At 43.8% G+C, this 20,720-nt stretch overlaps 1 pseudogene; it reads left to right on the top strand.

The window, feature by feature from the left end:
- The first annotated feature begins 1,366 nt into the window (after positions 1-1,366).
- On the top strand, positions 1,367-19,787 carry LOC104654272 (annotated as a pseudogene).
- The last annotated feature ends 933 nt before the right edge of the window (positions 19,788-20,720 follow it).

The raw sequence follows: 20,720 nt of genomic DNA, 5'->3' as shown, positions 1-20,720 counted from the left end.
TCAATCTAAATGGCCATCAATAGCATATTGGACAAAGAAAATGTGGTGCACATACACCACAGAATACTATGCAGCCATAAAAAAGCCATGAAATCATGTCCTTTTCAGGAACATGGATATGCAGGAGCTGGAGGTCATTATCCTTAGGAAACTAATGCAGGAACAAAAAACCAAATACCACATGTTCTCACTTATAAGTGGGAGCTACATAATGAGAATGAATTGGGCCGGATATGGTGGCTCACGCCTGTAATCCCAGCAATTTGGGAGGCTGAGGCGGGTGGATCACTTGAGGTTAGGAGTTTGAGACCAGCCTGGCCAACATGGTGGAACCCCATGTCTACCAAAAATACAAAAATTAGCTGGGCATCGTGGTGAACACCTGTAATCCCAGCTACTCAGGAGGCTGAGGCAGGAGAATTGCTTAAACCTGAGAGGCCGAGGTTGCAGTGAGCCGAGATCATGCCACTGCTCTCCAGCCTGGGCAACAGGGCGAGACTCTGTCTCAGAAAATAAAAAAAGAGAGAGAGAGAGAACCAATGGACACAAAGAGGGGAACAACAGACACTGGGGTCTCTTTGAGGGAGAAGGGTGCGAGGAGGAAGAGGATCAGGAAAAATAACTATGGAGTACTATGCTGAATACCCGGGTGATGAAATAATCTGTACACCAAACCCCCATGACATGAGTTTGCCTGTATTAACAAACCTGTACATGTACCCCTGAACCTAAAATAAAAGTTTAAGAAAAATGCTATAGCCATGACTGCAAAGGAAACAATCAACCAAGTGAAAAACAACCCACAGAACGGGGAAAAATATTTGCAAACTATCCATCTGACAAAGGATTAATAACTAGAATATATAAGGAACTCAAACAACTCTATAGGAAAAACAATCTAATGATCTAATTAAAAATGGGCAAAAGATCTGAACAGACATTTTTCAAAAGAAGACACACAAATGTTCCTGGAGGTTAATGTGTGTGGCATGGCACGGAAGAAGATGATGTTGGTTGGAAGGAAGGGGTCAGATCACTCCATGGCTGGAATATTCATCAGAGGTGACCTGAGGTGATTGCGGGTGGTGCACTGCATCTATGCCCACGAGCTATGGGTGGGGGGGCCCTGTCCAAGTTGAAAGGATCCCCACCAAAGTGGCACACACCCAACTCCAACTGGAGTGTGACCTACCTCAGAGGGCTCCTCTAGGCTAGAAGCTACTGTCCATCCCCACAGGCAGAGACAGTTCCTGGAAGATGGAGGGAGGGAGTATGGAGATAGGTAAAGAATGCTGAGAGAGAGAGAGAAAGCGCTCTGTAAGGACCAGACCCCAGCGTGCTGCCTAGCAACAAAAGCAAACCCTTCATGACCCCAGAGCACTACCTCAATTCTGCAGCTGCCTCAGGCTGCAACTTGGAAACTCCAACTCTGCCCACAAGGTAAGAACTAAAGCATCTAACTTCATCTAGCCTATGACCAAAGGAGGAGGAGCACTTGGGTTCTATATCAGCTGCACATAACAGAAGACCTGACTAACAGGGGCTTAACCACAAATGTATCCATTTGTCTCACCTGACAAAATGTCTAGAGATAGGTAGCTCTAAGGTTGTGTAACCTCCTTGCAATTGTATGGGCCTTCATCTCAGGGTCACAAAATGGCTGCCAAAGCTCCAGGCATGACATCCTCACACCATAGTAATCCAAGTAGAAAGGAAGAGGACTGGTGGGAAAGGACCTTCTGGTAATACAACCCTCTCTTATTACAGAAGAAAATTGAAAGTCACCCAGCAAACATCCCCCCTTGTATCTCACAGGCAAGAATTAGGTCATATGCTCAGTTTCCTAAACCAATCACTGGCAAAGATAAATAGGATACTGTAATTACTTTAATCCTGATTTCTCACCTGGGGCTAGGAGTGGCCTTCCAAACAAAACTGGGCTTCTTTTAACAAGGTTAGGCAAAGCAACAGTGCCCCAACCTATTCATTACCCTTCTCTTCCCGTGAACTTGGCCCTTGATAATCAAATCCATTTGGCCTGCTCACAGAAGAAAGGAGGAGCACTCTTCTTAATGAGAGGGGAAAGACTCTGTGGGAGGGCCAGTTTCTGCTCATTATGCTGAAATTCTTGCCACAAACATTCCCCCATGGAATCCCAATGATGTGGATCTCCAGAGGCAGTCTCTGCTATATCCCACACCCAAGGACTCAGGACTTCTTTAATACATCTCAAGACAGACCACAATTCCACAACAAATTTACTAGTTGTGGATATTTTACAGGAGATCTCACAGAAACAGAAACAGAGTGAAGAGCCTCTGCTGAGCCCTTCACTCTAATAATTCTGCCTTGAACAACCTTTCCAGAGCTATCACTCTGATAGCTCACCACCACTCCTCTGTCTTTCCTTCACATATCCTCAGCAAAAATTGCCCGAGTTATCTGCTATTGCTTTCAGCTTACTTTATCCACTCAACCAAACAAAAGTCCAACAGCAGTTCATGGGTCTGTAACCAAATATTCTTCCTCAAGCAAAGCAACTAAAATTTCCATTCAATATTATATATATTAATAATTAGGATAAGAAGGAGAGCAAAGGAATAAAGTGTGAAGATTAAAGTGGTAATTCGGTAAGAAATATGAAAAGGGAAGCCGGGCATGGTGGTTCACGCCTGTAATCCCAGCACTTTGGGAGACAAAGGCTGGAAGATGACCTGAGGTCAGGAGTTCAAGACCAGCCTGGCCAACGTGGTGAAAACAGATCTCTACTAAAATTACAAAAATTAGCCAGGCATGGTGGCAGGCACCTGTAATTCCAGCTACTCAGGAGGCTGAGGTGAGAGAATTGCCTGAACCTGGGAGGCGGAAGTTACAGTGAGCCGAGATTGCCACTGTACACTCTAGCCTGGGTGACAGAGCAAGACTCCATCTCAAAAAAAAAAAAAAAAAGAAAGAAAGGAAATAAAGGGGAGCATTGATTGTTGTATCTTTAGACAGGTATTCGTTTTTTAGGTCACCCAAGGGTAGCTAACTTTTACAATTGAAAGTCCTTTCCCTGTGATATAAAAAATATACCCAAAGCAAGAACAAGACAAAGTCAGTTCAGGTTGTCATGTTCTATTTTAATTAGCTCTAATTTCATGTTCAAACTTTTCTATGCAGGCATATGTGTGTATTAAATATCATTATTAATTAGCCAAACGGATCCAATCCCCCACACCCCTCAAAAGCTTGCTATGGTGACACCAACTTTTCAGGTACCTGTCTGACATAGACAGTCAATTATTGATGTCCCTCTAGAATCTGCTGTGCCTGAGAGCTTGCCATGGTATCTTTCCCTCCATTATGACCCAGGCAGAACAGGCAGAGAATAAAGTAAATGAAGCACTCAAAGACCCATTAACCTTAGCCTGCTGAGAGCTGAGCTTAGCCTGCTGAGAGATGGTGCACTTGCTACCTAAGATGGTTTGGATATTTGTCCTCTTCAAATCTTATAATGAAATTTGGTCCCAGTGTTGGAGATGAGGCCAACTGGGAGGTGTTTGGATCATGGAGGTGGATCTCTCATGAATGGCTTGGTGCCATCCCCATGGTAATGAGTAAGATCTCACTCTATTAGTTAATGTAATAGCTGGTTGTTTAGAAGAGCATGGTGGGCAAGGTGTGTAACTCACGCCTGTAATCCCAGAACTTTGGGAATGGACAGATCACTTGAGGCCAGGAGTTCGAGACCATCCTGACCAACAGAGCAAAAACTCATCTCTACTAAAAATACAAAAACATTAGCTGGGCATGGTGGTGCACACCTGTAAACCCAGCTACTCAGGACGCTGAGACACAAGAATCACTTGAACCAGAGAGGTGGAGGTCACAGTGAATCGAGATCACACCACTGCACTCCACAGTGCAGCAACAGAGCTAGACTCTATCAAGAAAAGAAGAAGAAGAAAAGAAGAAGAAGAAGGAGAAGGAGAAGGAGAGGAAGAGGAAGAGGAAGAAGAGGAAGAGGAGGAGGAGAAGGAGGAGGAGGAGGGGAGGAGGAGGAGGGAGGAGGAGGAGGGAGGAGGAGGAGGAGGGAGGAGGAGGGAGGAGGAGGAGGAGGGAGGAGGAGGAGGAGGGAGGAGAGAGGAGGAAGGAGGAGGGGAAGGAGGAGAATGAGAAGAAGGGGAGCATGGTGCCTCCCCTCACTGTATGTGATGTCCCCTCCCATCCCCCTTCCCCCATGATTGGAAACTTCCTGAAGCCCTCACCAGAAGCACATGCTGTTGCCAGGTCCCTTGTACAACCTGCAGAACCATGAGCTGAATAAACCTCTTTCTTTATAAATTACCCAGTCTTATAGCAATCCAAATAGACTAAGACACTACCTTGCTGCAGATAGGAACTACGACTGAACAAAACCACAGGAAGCATTGATTGAGATTTTTTTCAAACAGTAAATTTGGCTCAGATGTGCTCTTCCTGGTCACCTTCTAGGCAAGCTACTCTCACCCCTGTGTTTTAGTTTCCTATTGTTACATGAAACACAGAGAGAGAGAGAGAGAGAGAGAGAGAGAGAGAGAGAGAGAGAGAGAGAGAGAAACAGAAACATAGTGGTTTAAAGCTACAATGATTTATCATTTCTTCTAAGTCTATGGGTTGACTGGGAAGTTCTGCTCCATCCAGTGTTGGCTGAGGTCATGCACACAGCTTATATCCAGCAGGGAGCTTAGCAAGGAATCCCTACCTCCTTCACATGGCCTTCCATGAGTGTCTCCAACTCTAGCTCTTCTCCCATGTGGTCTCACTCTACAACAGAATGGCCTAGACTTCAGTACAGCATGGTAGCTGGGTTCCAAAAGAGACTGCTCTAGGGGACAAGCTCCAATGTACATGATCCAGCCCCTGCTTGCATCATGCCTGCTAATGTCCCATTGACCCAAAAGCCACATGCTGTTGATGTAAGAGGAGACTACACAGTAAGTGACTCATTGGACCCATTGTTGCTGTCTACAACCTCAAAGTGCGCATTTTTTTTCACTTACCTCTCTAGGGAGCATAATTCTCTGCAGGGAGGACAACTGTGAGACCCTGTGGCCTAAAGACTCTCTGAATCAACAGAAACAGCATAAAATTGTGAAAGTAAGTATAAAATTGAGTTAAAGAGAATTTTAGAGTACGTGTAGTTAAGAAGGTCTGCTACGGCCGGGCACAGTGGCTCACACCTGTGATCCCAGCACTTTGGGAGGCCGAGGTGGGCAGATCACAAGGTCAGGAGATCGAGACCATCCTGGCTAACATGGTGAAACTCCATCTCTACTAAAAGTACAAAAAATTAGCCAGGCAAGGTGGCGGGTGCCTATAGTCCCAGCTACTTGGGAGGCTCAGGCAGGAGAATGGCGTGAACCCAGCAGGCGGAGCTTGCAGTGAGCCGAGATCATACCACGACGCTCCAGCCCGGGCAACAGAGCAAGACTCCGTCTCAAAAAAGAAAAAGAAAAAAGAAGAAGATCTGTTACTTGATGCTACCAGAAAAAAAAAAAAAAAAAAGTATGAATAAGGACAAGTGAAAATATAAACCCAAAGAATCTGATCATAAGGTTTAAATTATTGAGTCTGGAAGGTAGTGGGTGTACCTAATTTAAATTTGCCCTCAGAAATGCCTCTCTTATTTGCCTTTCCTAAAGTTAGTAAGTTCACTCACTTCTTTATTCCTTCAGTAAGTATTTCTGAAGCATCAGGCATCACTCTACATTCTAAGGTTCAAATTGTGTCCTATTTCTTTTTTTTTTTTTTTTTTTTTTTAGACGGAGTCTCGCTCTGTTGCCCAGGCTGGAGTGCAGTGGCTGGATCTCAGCTCACTGCAAGCTCCGCCTCCCGGGTTTACGCCATTCTCCTGCCTCAGCCTCCCGAGTAGCTGGGACTACAGGCGCCTGCCACCTCGCCCGGCTAGTTTTTTGTATTTTTTAGTAGAGATGGGGTTTCACCGTGTTAGCCAGGATGGTCTCGATCTCCTGACCTCATGATTCGCCCGTCTCGGCCTCCCAAAGTGCTGGGATTACAGGCTTGAGCCACCGCGCCCGGCCAATTGTGTCCTATTTCTTCTCTCATCTTCTCCTAAGTGGACTCCAGCAATGGCCCAATAGCTGGTCTCTCTACCCCAACCCTGCGTACTCCAAAGTGTTTGTCCAAAAACACAAATCTAAATCCATTTTGTTTCAGCTTTAAAATCCTCTGACACTGTATAAAAGCTAAAACCTTTAAAGTGGCTTTTAAGGTCCTTCAGAGCCTAATTGTCATCTACTTTCTATTAAAGGATAATTCTCTATGAAAAGGTAAAATCATGACTCTCATGCAAACATAAAAAGAACATGCGTCAAAAATTATATGTTGCTCATTAATATGAGGAACTAGTAACGTGTTAAAGCCCAGTTCAAAGGTGTGTCTACAGAGCAGACCCATATATAGGCAATAAAGAATACTAAAATGAATTTGTTAATAGATGCAAATCTGAATGCTTCCATGGTAGGGTTTGGGGGTGGAGCAGGCAGGGAATCGATGTCATCTACCTGACAAAATTCATTTCACTTCCATAAAAAAGATTAATTTGCATTACTATCAGTTTTCTACAACTTACAAAGTGGTAAAAGAGTTCAAACATTGAAAGTTGCAGACCACTGTAGAACCAGATATTATGGAAAAGTGCACTAGACAATGCTCAACATTCCGTAAGGCACCCAGTCATCTTGGTAATATTTTTTCTCTTCTTTTTTTTTTTTTGGCCCTTTCTGAGTCTTTCACACTTCCCAACCTCACCTTCAACAGTTCCTCCAACCTTCTACCCAATATGGTAGTCACATGGCACTCTTCACAGTTGCCTAGGAAGGCTCTAAACACTTCTGGCCATTTGAGATGGAGTCTTGCCCTGTGGCCCAGGCTGGAGTGCAGTGGCGCGATCTCGGCTCACTGAAAGCTCCACCTCCCAGGTTCACGCCATTCTCCTGCCTCAGCCTCCCAAGTAGCTGGGACTACAGGCGCCCACCACCACGCCCTGCTAATTTTTTGTATTTTTAGTAAAGACGGGGTTTCACCATGTTAGCCAGGATGGTCTCGATCTCCTGACCTTGTGATCCGCCCATCTCGGCCACCCAAAGTGCTGGGATTACAGGCGTGAGCCACCATGCCTGGCCAAAGTGGACTCTTTATTAGAAGACCTCCTACTCATTATTATTTCAATTTACTCAGCAAATACTTCCTTCTATACCAATGATGGACCAAGTAGTGAGGATTCAGAAGTGGAGAAGACAGACTAGGTCCCAGCCTAGACCAGGAACTCGCTCTTTGGGCAGTGCTATTTACTTTGAATCATCCAGACTTTGGGAAATGCACTGATGTGCAACCACTATGTAACTGTGAGTGGTGATGGGGGCTTCTCTTCATAGTTCATGGACATTTTTACTGTTGATCATTCTGGGTGAAAGAGGAACCCTCAAAGGAGACTGAGGAGGAACACTCAGAGAGAGAGAGAGGAGGACCAGAAGAAGGCAGGACAAGGCAACACAGGAGGAGCAAGTGGTGTTCCAGAGAGCAACCTCCATGGAGAGGTCCAGTAAGAACATAAACTATGCACATTTATTTTGGAAACCCAACTCTGCAGAGTGTTTCAATGAGAAGATGGAGGCAGAAGTTACATTACTCCAGGCTATCAAATAAAATGTAGAGCTATTTCTTTGGAAGGAGTGGGAATTCTATTATTGGAGCTAGAAAGAGAAGGATCAGAAGAGAAAGCGTAGGTACAACCACTAAGTCATGACCCAAAGAAAAGTCACCTATATACATATTATGATGTAGAAAAAGCAGTAGATTTGGAGTTTAAAACTTGCATTTAAATCCTGGCTATGAGATGTAAGGCTTCTTATACACTCTATTTGCATCTTTGTTTCCTCTTCTGTAAAGAGGGGACAGTAATGCCTCAAAATATCATTCAATGACATAATCTTTGTGAAAGAACATAGCCCAAAGTCCAGTACACACTATGTGCCTGATATGTGTAATTTTAAGCCTCAGAGAGACAGCAACTACTACCTACGTAGTCATGTGGATAATCTTGACAAACTCTCACTGCATTCATTAGTGATTGAGGTTTGCACTTTGTTTTCTGTCTTTGTTTTTGTCTTATGTCCTGCCTAGGTGGAGTTCCAGAAGTGGAGAGTAAAAGAGCACACTGCCCAAAAGCTTTGAGTACCTTGTTAAGAAGAAGGTGACCTTCCTTTGCTTTGATTTGCTTTACTGAAGAGCACAATGCAGAAAAAGGATAAGACTTGTGGCTGGACACAGTGGATTCCAAAAGAGACCCTAGAAGCCCAGTCTCCTTAGAATGTTTCCTGCCTTTTCTATGGTATTAATTAAACCCCAGAAAGGCACTGTGATGCAGACAAATGGGAAACATGAAACAACTCTTTTCATTGTGGAGGAGACAAAGCAAGAAAAAAACGAATTCAGCAGCTTAAAGTAGAATTGATACAGACCCTAGGCCTCCCACGGCTGACCTTCCTACAACAGGTCAATCCCAAGTCTGCCATTCCCACCCCCAGAGGAGGGTTAACTACTTGGAACAGATGACATTAGGTTTCCTTTCTGTCCTAAAGAGAGAGAAGCTTCTTCACTTTCTCTCCTCTAGATAGCATCCTAATTTGTCCCCACTTAGCCACATATATCAGGATGAGAGCTTTTGAAATTAATGATGCTTTTCTGAGAGTAATTGCTTCTGTTCTAATCACCTGCTATTTCTTGCTACCCACGGGGCTCAGCATTAGGATTGCCTAAAGTAATCAGCAAATTGCCCAAAATGCACTGCTCTCAAGTTTCCAAAGTGCGTAATAAGTGATGATGAGTCACTCTAAGCCAGGTAGTCACCTCACATCCCTTATAAAGTGAGACTTACATGTTAGTATGCTCCCTAGGAGGCAAATCAGAACGTGCAGGGTGGGGGTGATAAGAGCTCACATTTTTTAAAAGCCTTTTCAACTTTTAAAAAACTTAAGATGAAATTCACATAACACACAATTAGCCATTTTAAAATATACAATTCAGTGGTATTTAGGGTGCTCACAGTGCTGTACAACCAATGGCTCTCGCTAATTTCAAAACTTTTTATCACCCCATAAAAACATCCTGTGCCCATTAAGTAGTCACTCTCCCTTCTTCCTTAGTCCCATCCCCTGATAACCTTTAACCTGTGTTCTATCTCTACAACTTTGTCTGTTCTGGATGTGTCCTATAAGAGGAATCACAGTATATGACCTTTATTGTCTGGCTTCTTTCACAGTGTAATGATTTCAAGGTTAATCTATGTTATAGCAGAAATCAGTACTTTACTCATTCCTTTTTATGGCTGAATAATATTCCATTGTATGGATATACCACAAGTTGTTGATTTGATCTATTGATAGACATATGGATTGTTTCCATCTCTTGGTTATGCTGAATAACGCTGCTATAAACATTCATATACAAGCTTCTACATGGATCCCAACTATTTTTGATATGCCTCTTCCCTCTTTCAGCTCATGAAAAACACTTGACTAGAACAACTTCCAAGAAAGCCCCAGTAAGAAGGAATAAGATATTCTTAAGAAGAAAGGGATCTTCTTTTTGCTGTTTTATTTTTAGTTTGCTATATGATTTTATTTAAAATATTTTAGCACAGTTTTGGAGGAACACTGTATTCTATAAACACACCACAATATACTATTCCTGAATATTGTTGACATATAATATGGTATAATATAAATACTTGTAAGTTGATTGATGTAATTTTAGTCTGGCCTCAATGACTTTCACATGTTCATATTTCTCTGACTCCCTTATTTTACTAGATAGAGCCTGAGCCTCTCTGCATTCAGCAGACTTAGACATGATCAGAAAACTGTGGTTGGTATCATAGCTTCCAGAACAATGAGAAGCAAAAGATGAGCAAACACTGGGATCAGCTGCTTACAGAGGATCTTTATTAACTGGGTTGGATTGCAACCCCCAAATCTCTTTAAAACTTGGCCCCTGAGTATGGCCAAATCCAGCCTATACACATTGTGCATAAAATACTTTAAAATACAAAAGTCCTGTTAAGTAATGATAAAATAATAAATTCTCAGGACGAGGAAAGACAATGCAGATTTTTAAGTCATGTGTTCTGTATGAAGATCACTATTTTAAAACTGGTTCAGTATATTCTTAGATTCTCAGTATCTCAAAGCAGAATATTTATCTCTAAATGAACTACATTTAACTAATTCTGTGTTTAGTCTATATTTACCTGTCAAGGTATCTTCATAAGCAGGTCAAAAACTATATTTCCATTTCTCTAAGAAATTCAAGGCCAAACACGGTGGTTCACGCCTGTCATCCCAGCACTCTGGGAGGCCAAGGCAGGTGGATCACTTGAGGTCAGGAGGTCGAGACCAGCCTGGCCAACACAGTGAAACGCCGTCTCTCCTGCACTGTTCTCGTGATAGTGAAGGAGTTCACAAAATCTGATTGTTTTAAAAGGGGAGTTTCCCTGCACAAGCTCTCTTCTCTTGTCTGCCATCATGTGAGACGTGCCTTTCACCTTCTGCCATGATTGTGAGGCCTCCCCAGCCACATGGAACTGTAAGTCCAATAAACCTTCCTTTTGTAAATTACCCAGTGTCAGGTATGTCTTTATTAGCAGCATGAAAACAGACCAATACATGGAGCTATACAGGAACATGGCTAAACAAGTAAGAGACAGAATTGCTGTTTTGTGATCTTTGGATTGACTCAGCCAAAATCACTGAAATATCAATAACTGAATCATAGAGCAGACTCATGTTGTCTTGTTGGGGAATGGTGTTTGTAAAATCAAAAGCCTCAGAGCTGAAGTGGTATAAACTTTAGTGGTTCTAGCAGACAGTAGCTTGGCTGCAGAGTCATGTGTTGTGCCACATGCATTGGGTATGTCATCCACAAGAACAGCCACCCAATCTTTAACATCACCAACCAGAAACATCCTATCTACCCCAACAATTCTCCTGCAAGGCAAGCCATGTTAGATCTGTCCATGAATGGTGGAGTCTTTTTGGCTCCTCCTGCTTTGGGTGAAACAATGCTGCAGTTCCTCCAGTCTACAATATTCTCTCAGGTCCACCGCAGAACTGCAGGCTCCACATGTAAGTCATTCACAGCAATAATGAAGAATCCCTGTATCTGAGCAGTGTGCAGATCCATAGTACTGACATGCTCCAACCCAGCTACTGAAAACACATTGGCTACAAGTTTTGCAGAAACTGCGGCATAACTCTTGTCCTTTTGATCTCATTGGGCATATGGAGAACATGAGAGTACTGCCTTCATGCCAGAGGACCATGTGGCTTTGCACACATTGGTCATAGCAAGAGATGTCAAGGTGTCATTAATTTTCCCATGGCTACTCTCAATGACATAGACAGCTTGGTCTTTCATTCTTTCACCAGTCACTATGCTAACCTCCTGATTGCTGAACTTCTTAGTGACCACCTTGCCCAGCTCCAACCCCCACCTTTTCACCACTTTCTGGGCAAGTCCCAGTGACCTGCTGCCAAGCAGCACCATATTGGACATAGCTGGAGCTTGGTGGAGCCAGGGGATGCTCAAGGTGGTGATGGCAGGAGCAAGGAAAGAGCTGCCACTGCCACTGCCACTGCCACTGCCACTGGAAGAGGAGGAGGAGGGGCTGGGGAGGTGGTTTGGGGCCTGGCTAGGGGCAGGGAGCCCAGCTCTGAAAGAGATATTCTTATTTTTGGATGCTACATGCTGTTCCACCTCGTTCTTTTTCCATGTGAGCAAAGAAAAGGACTACAACATTAAAAGAAAGTAACTCATTAATATTTAGCATAGACTGTAAAATCACTACCATTAGAATTTTTGAGGTTTCCTAAACTATTGTAACTTCCCCACATGTTATATTGGTCGCTTCTTCCCTTATGATTGGCAGGAAAAGCCTGGCCTGTGTGCTTGTGTGGCCCAGGCACTAAGAGCCTCAAGTTCACAGGGCATGTCCTTGTGCTAGTGCTGCTAGAGAGGGGTAGACCATGTTATACAGGAAACATCACGGTGTTGTGCAATGGGGTTGGGTTGAGGGGGGGCAAGTTCTGTTCCCCACCAAGACTGCTATCAGAAAGGGTCTCTTCTCGCCACAGAGACTACAGCAACAAGGCAGAGAACGTTTACTGAGGTGGGAAACAGGCATCAGACAAAGCAGCACATTGGAGAGACTGCTTCTTAGTCAGGCAAACAGATAAAAGCACTCCCAGAAAAGCAAAAACAGAATGACCTCAACATTTTGCAACACATACTGGAAGAAACAAGCCTCCACAGAAGTCAACTTATGGAAGCTGGAGTAAACGTGGACTTTTTACAAATTGCAAAAGTAATGTCAGAGGCCCTGAAACAAGGTGATACAGCTTAGATGTTTGTCCTCTCCAAATCTCATGTTGGAAGTGTTTGGATCATGGAGGCGGATCCCTCATTAACAGCTTAGTGCCAACTCCTTGTTGGTGAGCGAGTTCTTGCTCTGGTGGTTCACACAAGATTTGGTTGTTTAAAACAGTGTGGCACCTCTCACCTTGCTCTCTTCTCTCACCATGTGATGCGCTGGCTCCCTTTTTGCCTTCTACCACGACTGTAAGCTTCCTGAGGCCCACACCAGAAGCAGATGCTGGCACTATGCTTCATGTACAGCCTGCAGAAACGTGAACCAAAATAAAACCTCTTTTCTTTAAAACTTACCCAGTCTCCTGCATTTCTTCATAGGAACACAAAAATGGCTTAACACCCACCCCAGGGAACCATCAACTGGGGTCAATCCCAGTAGAATGAGAATGACATAGGACAAATGGAAGAGGGGAAACAGATTCTGGATACCAAAGACTTGATATGAATACAGACTATTTCTGTGGTTCATTGGCTGAGAGTTTTGTGTTGGTCAGCATGGTTTCAGCAGCAAAACAAAACAGAACAAACATACCCAATCCAAATTAGCTTAAATTATAAGAAAATGCGTTGACCCACTAAACTGGAAGACCAGACAGAGTGGTTCTAACTCCATTTCTTTGACCTTCTCCATGTCTTTGCTTTATCCTCAGACTGGTAAAGAGATAGCTACCATAGTTTCCAGCCTCTCAACATATAAAACATAGCCCTGAATAAGAAAAGAACATATTCTCCTGTGGGTCTCTCTTAAGAGTCAATAAACTTCCCAGAATTCTCTAGCAAACTTCCTCAAATTGAGTCACATGCCCATTTCTGACAATTACTGCATATGGGGTTAGATAATTATTATTGCCTTCAACAATCCAGGCCCTTCCCTGGAGCTACAGAAAACTGCCCACACAGCATAGCTATTCTCCAATGGCAGAAGAGTATGCTGGATGTTAAAGAGAAACCATAAAGTCCACCATGGTTTCCCAACAATGTCTTATGAAGAAGGAGTGCTGGAGCCCCCGATCATATATCTCTAAGAGTTTAAAATTTATCTTTGTATCACTGAGGACTTTTGGGTTGCTAGTGACAGAAACACAATTCAAACAGCTTAAGGAAAACATGGAATTGATTGGTTCTTAGCATCTAAGAAAGGGTTAACTCTTTTTAGCCAACTGAACAGAATATCCAAAGATGTAGCTGGGCTATAGTTGAAGTAGAACCATGGTGCTCAGGGCTCTCCCTTATCACTCATGTTTGCTCCTCTTTGCATATTGACAATACTCTTTCCCAATCAGACTGATTTTTGTCACATAGCAAGAAACTTGGCTCCTGACAGCTCCTGAAATTTGTGTCTCACAGCTTCAGAGACTGAATTCAAGGTCTCTCTGGTTCCAAGTTCAAAAATATTTGGAAAGACCCTTATTGGCTGAGCTTGATACAGATGCCAATCCCTGAACAAATTAACTGGAGCCAGGGATTGAGAGTCACTCTGTGCTAACATGCCAACTTCTGTTCTAATTCCATGGATGAAGGAAAAGGCAGTTCCTAGAAAAAGGACCGTAAAGGACAATCCACTGTAATAGTTACACCCAGTTGTATAAGAAATTGCAGGCTGGGTGCAGTGGCTCACGCCTGTAATCCCAACATTTTGGGAGACTGAGGTGGGTGGATCACTTGAGGCCAGGAGTTCGAGACCAGCCTGACCACATGGTGAAACCCTGTCTCTGCTAAAAATACAAAAATTAGCCGGGTGTGGTGGCATGTGCCTGTAGTCCCAGCTACTCAGGAGGCTGAGGTAGGAGAATCCTTTGAACCTGGGAGGCTGAGGTTGCAGTGAGCCGAGATTGAGCCACTGCACTCCAGCCTGGCCTGCAGCGTGAGACTTCATCTCAAAAAAAAAAGAAAGAAAGAAAAGAAATTGTAGAGTCAGGCCAGGCACAGTGGCTCGCGCCTGTAATCCCATCACTTTGGGAGGCCAAGGCAAGTAGATCACTTGAGGTCAGGAGTTTGAGACCAGCCTGGACAACATGGCGAAGCCCTGTCTCTACTAAAAATACAAAAATTAGCTGGGCATGGTGGCAGGGGCCTGTAATCCCAACTACTCAGGCGGCTGAGGCATGAGAATTGCTTGAACCCGGGAGGCGGAGGTTGCAGTGAGCTGAGATTGTACTACTGCGCTCCAGCCTGGGCAACAGAACGAGACTCTGTCTCAAAAAAAAAAAAAAAAAAAAAAAAAAAAAAAGAAGAAAAGAAAAGAAAAGAAAAGAAAAAAGACATTGCAGAGAGTCCTCACTCCAAGAGGAGAGATCCTTCAGTTGCAAAAATATTTTATAAAAAGAACCCCACAAGTATTATCATAAATAATAAGTGGACCCTGACAATTGCAGTCAAGATTGGTAAAGCACAAGGCCTCTTCTGGTGTTTCTTTCTTTCAAGGTAAGGAATGCTTTTGGCTTGTTTCTGGAGCAAGGAAAAGGAGAGAATTAAGGACAGTGTGTTATTTTCCATAATCCATGAGGCCCTCCCCTCCCACAAAACTGATAGCAGCTGTGAAGTGAAGCAGAAGTTTGTGAGAAAAAAAGAAGAGATTAGCATGGAGCTGGCCCAGGTTGGATAAGCAGGACCTACATCCCTAAAGGCTACTGGGCTACAGGTTTCTCTCTCAATTGGGGTTCCTGCAAAAGCAGATCCTGAGAAAACTTTGTGTACAAGTACTTTTGGAGGTCATCCCAGGAAGCAAGTGAGGGGGCAGAGAAGTATGTTGAACTCTGCAAGTGGGTGTGTTAATAACTGCACGCTGTTATGGTCCACTGTGGCTCAATCCCACTGGAGACCCTCTGAGAAACTGTGTAGAGCACAGCTCAGAACTGTCTCCCACCAAGGAGCAAAAAGCTTGGATTTTTATCCATCAACTCCTGTCTCCATTGGTTAAGAGTTGTTCCTGGAGACGTTAATTTCCCAGCACTTTCAGGCAGAACATGCATATGAGGTCAGAGAAAACCTTTAAACAGAAAGAATCATGTGCTTGAGGTAGGAAGTCATTGGCATGATATGGACACTTTTCATCAAGTTACACATGACCCACAGGATGGGCCAAGGGAATATTGCAAGGACATGACAGCATCTACTACAATTCCCAGAACCCATTCCACAGGCAACCCTCCCCAACTTCTGTACCTTCAACCACACTCTCCCCTCTCAGAATGCCCTGGTGTCCGTTTAAACTAGATTTCATCCGGATTCAAACAGCAGCAGGGGAGGAGTGGCTCCCCACTGCATGCATTGGGACAATCCCTAGTGGTGGATCTGGAAAGAATGAGACTCAATATGTACTGAGTACCTACTACAAGCTGGTCCTATACATATCTTGTCTCATGGTAATGCTCAAAACAGCCCTTTGATGTATATATTATCATCGAGAGAAAGAGAGAGAGAGAATGAGTGTGTATGTGAATGGAAACTGAGACCTGGAGAGGGAGGTAACTTGCCTTGTCTCAAACGGATAGAAAATAACGCAGCCAAGACCCAAACCAAGTGTGGTTAACTCCAAAGCCTCATGCTCTTTCTTCCTGACACAGGAATAGAAGCCAATGCCTCTTCACCACCCAGGAAGAGTATTTCTCTTAGATCAAGAGACCAAAGTTTAGAGAACTCCTGGGAGCTTCAGAAAGTCCCAGTCCTCCCAGAGCCTCAGGTGACACAGACCTGAATGTTTGCCAGGCTATCTTTCACTAACACTGAAATAGCCACCTGCACATTGCCTGCATGCAAACCACTCCATGATATACGTGCACCTAACACAAAGCCCCTTGCATGTTAGGCCAGGGGCTATTTTTGTTGCTTGTTTCTCTGAGGAAGGATTGATATGGAACAAGCCACAGAGCAGAAACCTATGCATGTTACCTCTCTCCAGGGGGACACTTCCCAGGGCTGGGGATTAAAGGAATTCAGTATCTATTAAGTGGAGAGACTTTCCTACAGGAAGAACAAGTTTTATAAAGTCCATATGACATATGAGGCAGTGTTTTCCAGCCTGGGGATTGTGTTGCACAAAAGGACTGGATAATTTTAACAACATCACCTGCAAATGTTTTCCCCAGTGAGCCGCTCTCTGGAGAAAACTCCTCCTTCCCTCTCCACAGCAACATGAGCTGGGATCATTCTTTCATCTCCTGGAAGATATTGGATCCAACATAAAATCCTTTGCCCCACCCAAGAAGCTCCTAGTAACAACTGTCTGGCTTCAGGTTACATCACTGGGCAGTAACCCCATTCATTCATAGGCATTTAATGGGCACCTACACTCCTCCAGACCCCATGAAAAGCATCCAAGATACTTGGAGAGCAAAGTCTAGTCCTGCCCTCCAAGGATCTCAGTTGATGGAGGATTCTTATTTATTGTGTGTGCTAAATTTGACAACTGTGAAGGTGCCTGGCATTGTGTCTGACACATACAGGTGCACAGTAAATGCTAATTTCCTTTTGTTCCCTTAATAGTCTTCAAAATACCTTTATGGGAATTATCTTTGGTTTCTCAGGGCCTCTGCACATCCAATTTGGAATGAGACAGAATAAAAGCAAATAACTAAGGATAGGAATCCTGTGAATAGAGAAAGGCAGGCATTATAAACCTCACACTTAGTTGAGGAAGTTGCATCCAGTTAGGCAGTGGTGCAGCACGGAGTTAAGGACATGTGCTGGGGAGCCTGGGTTGGAATTCCAACTCTGTTCCTTGGCTATAAATTCCCACTTTTCCTTGTTGTATTCAGAGTTGAGCCCAGTTTCTCACCTCTACTGTAAAACCCCACTTTGGTAGTTCCCATACCTGTCTCTATAGTCCCCTTAAATAAAGTCTGCATTATTGTTCTTTAACAAAGGTCGCAGATTTTTCTTTAAACATATATATAATATATACACACATATACGTATGTGTATACATATAAACCTCACATTTAGTTGAGGAAGTTGCATCCAGTTAGGCCACGGTGCAGAATAGTAGTTAATATGTATTATACATATGATATATATTTATATAATATATTAATATATAATAAATATGCTATTTATATATACATTTGTACATATATATAATATGTACATATTTAGTTTAAAAAAAACTATCTGTGACCTTTGTTAATGAACAATAAACAGGGCACAGGGGCTCATGCCTATAATCCCAGCACTTTGGGAGGCCCAGGTGGGTGGATCACTTGAGCTCAGGAGTTCCAGACCTGGGCAACACAGTAAAGCCCCATCTCTACCAAAAATGCAAAAAATTAGCTGGGCATGGTGGCAGGCACCTGTGGTCCCAGCTATACGGGAGGCTGAGTAGGGAGGATCACTTGAGCCCAGGAGGTAGATAGAGGTTGCAGTAAGCCATGATCACACAACTAGACTCCAGCCTGGGTGACAGAGAGAGACCCTATCTCAAAAAAAAAAAAAAAAAAAAAAAAGAATAAGGCAGACTTTATTCAAGGGAACTATATATATACACACACTCACATATACACATATAAATAGATACATACACACACACCCACATATAAATATTAAGTTGGTGCAAAACTAACTGCAGTCTTTGCCATTAAAAGTAATGGCAAAAATTGCCATTAGTTTTGTACCAACCTGATAAATATATACACACATACATCCTACTGGTTCAGTTTCTCTGGAGAATCTTGACTGATACGAGGGGAATAATACAACCCACCTCACTGAGTTGTTGTGAATAGCATGCTTAGAACAGTGCCTAGCACAAGGAAAAAACACTCTAAATGTCACCTGCTTCATATCTCTTTGATGGTGGCTGTGAGCCAGGACAAGTCCCCAAGTGCAGAACTTTGACACCACACCATGTATTTCCTCTGCCCGTTGCATAGAGAGTCATGCCTATCTGTCCTAGCCTTGCAGAGCTACTCAAATGAGAATGTGAGTGCACACTTTCTGAGTTGCAGGCCACCCACTTTGTCAGTCGATTGCACAAAGTAGCTGGGTCCCACTGCTCAGGTGATAGCACTCTCACTAGACTCAGTCATCTCATTCCTCCCTAACAGCATCAGGGTTATTCATGGAGTTTCAAGAATTCCTCAGGACACAACCTTGATTTGGCTTTAAACCAGATCAGAAGTCCACTTTTCTATCAAGTCTCATTGACCCATGACAAATAGATTATCAAAACCATGAAGGTAAAAAGTAATTGATTTAGGTGTTTTTATTTGTTAAAAGAATGGAAATATTTTTTGCATTATATTTTTGTTTTATCTTGAGCAGTCAAAGAAGAGAGATTGGGAAGTTATAAAGGGACCTGAGGGAAAAAAATGAAGCTTTGGAATTTGACAAAAACTAATATTGTCGCCCCGCAGCCCTGGCGTGAAAGCTAGTTCCCGGCCCAGTCCCGTCCTGCAGCAGCCTGCCTCCTCTTTCCTTTCAACTTGACAGATGCCGCTGTGTCCTTCACCAAGGACTTCCTGGCAGGTGTAGTAGCAGCAGCCATCTCCAAGATGCGGGTAGCACCCATCGAGAGAGTCAAACTGCTACTGGAGGTACAGCATGCCAGCAAGCAGATAACTGCAGATATGCAATACAAGGGCATTATAGACTGCGTGGTCCGTATTTCCAAGGAGCAGGGAGTCCTGTCCTTCTGGCACCGTAACCTGGTCAATGTCATCAGATACTTCCCCACCCAGGCTCTCAACTTGGCCTTCAAAGATAAATACAAGCAGATATTCCTGGGTGATGTGGATAAGAGGACCCAGTTTGGGAGCTACTTTGCAGGGAATCTGGCATCAGGCGGTGCCGCTGGGGCCACATCCTTGTGTTTTGTGTACCCTCTTGATTTTGCCCGTACCTATCTAGCAGCTGATGCAGGTAATGCTAGAGCTGAAAGGGAATTCTGAGGCCTCAGTGACTGCCTGGTTAAGATCTACAAAACTGATGGGATTAAGGGCCTGTACCAAGGCTTTAACGAGTCTGTGCAAGGCATTGTCATCTACCCAGCTGCCTACTTAAGTATCTATGACACTGCAAAGGGAATGCTTCCGGATCCCAAGAACACCCACATCGTCATCAGCTGGATGATCGTACAGACTGTCACTGCCATTGCTGGGTTGACTTCCCATCCATTTGACAGCGTTCAATGCTGCATGATGATGGAGTCAGGGTGCAAAGGAACTGATATCATGTACACAGGCACACTTGACTGCTGGAGGAAGATTGCTGGTGATGAAGGAGGCAAAGTTTTTTTCAAGGGTGCACGGTCCAATGTTCTCAGAGGCATGGGTGATGCTTTTGTGCTTGTCTTGTATGATGAAATCAGGAAGTACATGTAAGTTATTTCCTGGGATTGTTCCCGCTATGAACAGTCATGTTGTATTATATAACATATCTTGTGCATTCTTGACAGACTCCTGGCTGTCAGTTTATCAGTGGCAACTATTTACTGGTTGAAAATGGGAAGCAGGCCGGATGCGGTGGCTCACACCTGTATTCCCAGTACTTTGGGAAGCCGAGGCTACCATCTTGGCTAACATGGTGAAACCCTATCTCTACTAAAAATACAAAAAATTTGCCGGGCCTGTGGCACACGCCTATAATCCCAGCTATTCAGGAGGTTGAGGCAGGAGACTCCCTTGAACCTGGGAGGTGGAGGTTGCAGTGAGCCGAGATGGCATCACTGCACTCCAGCCTGGGCAACAGAGCGACATTCTGGCTCAAAAAAAAAAAAGAAAAAAAAGAAAAAAAAAGAAAAGGGGAAGCAATAATATTCATCTGACCAGTTTTCTCTTAAAGCCATTTCCATGATGATGATGACGATGATGATGATGATGATGATGATGATGATGGGACTCAATTATATTTTTTATTTCACTCACACCTGATAAATAACAAATTTGGAGAAATAAAAATACCTAAAATTGCCAGGCGCGGTGGCTCACGCCTGTAATCCCAGCACTTTGGGAGGCCGAGGCGGGCGGATCATGAGGTCAGAAGATCGAGACCATCCTGGCTAACACAGTGAAACCCTGTCTCCACTAAAATTACAAAAAAAAATTAGCCGGGCGTGATGGTGGGCGCCTGTAGTCCCAGCTACTCGGGAGGCTGAGGCAGGAGAATGGCGTGAACCCGGGAGGTGGAGCTTGCAGTGAGCCGGGATCGGGCCACTGCACTTCAGTCTGGGCAACAGAGTGAGACTCCGTCTTGGAAAAAAAAAAAAAAATCTAAATTTTTTTTAAAAACTAATATTGTTTGTTTGACCTGGTAAG

Source organism: Rhinopithecus roxellana, chromosome 6 (genome assembly GCF_007565055.1).
Source record: "Rhinopithecus roxellana isolate Shanxi Qingling chromosome 6, ASM756505v1, whole genome shotgun sequence".
NCBI classification, from domain to species: domain Eukaryota; kingdom Metazoa; phylum Chordata; class Mammalia; order Primates; family Cercopithecidae; genus Rhinopithecus; species Rhinopithecus roxellana.
This window is presented reverse-complemented; position numbering and strand designations above follow the sequence as displayed.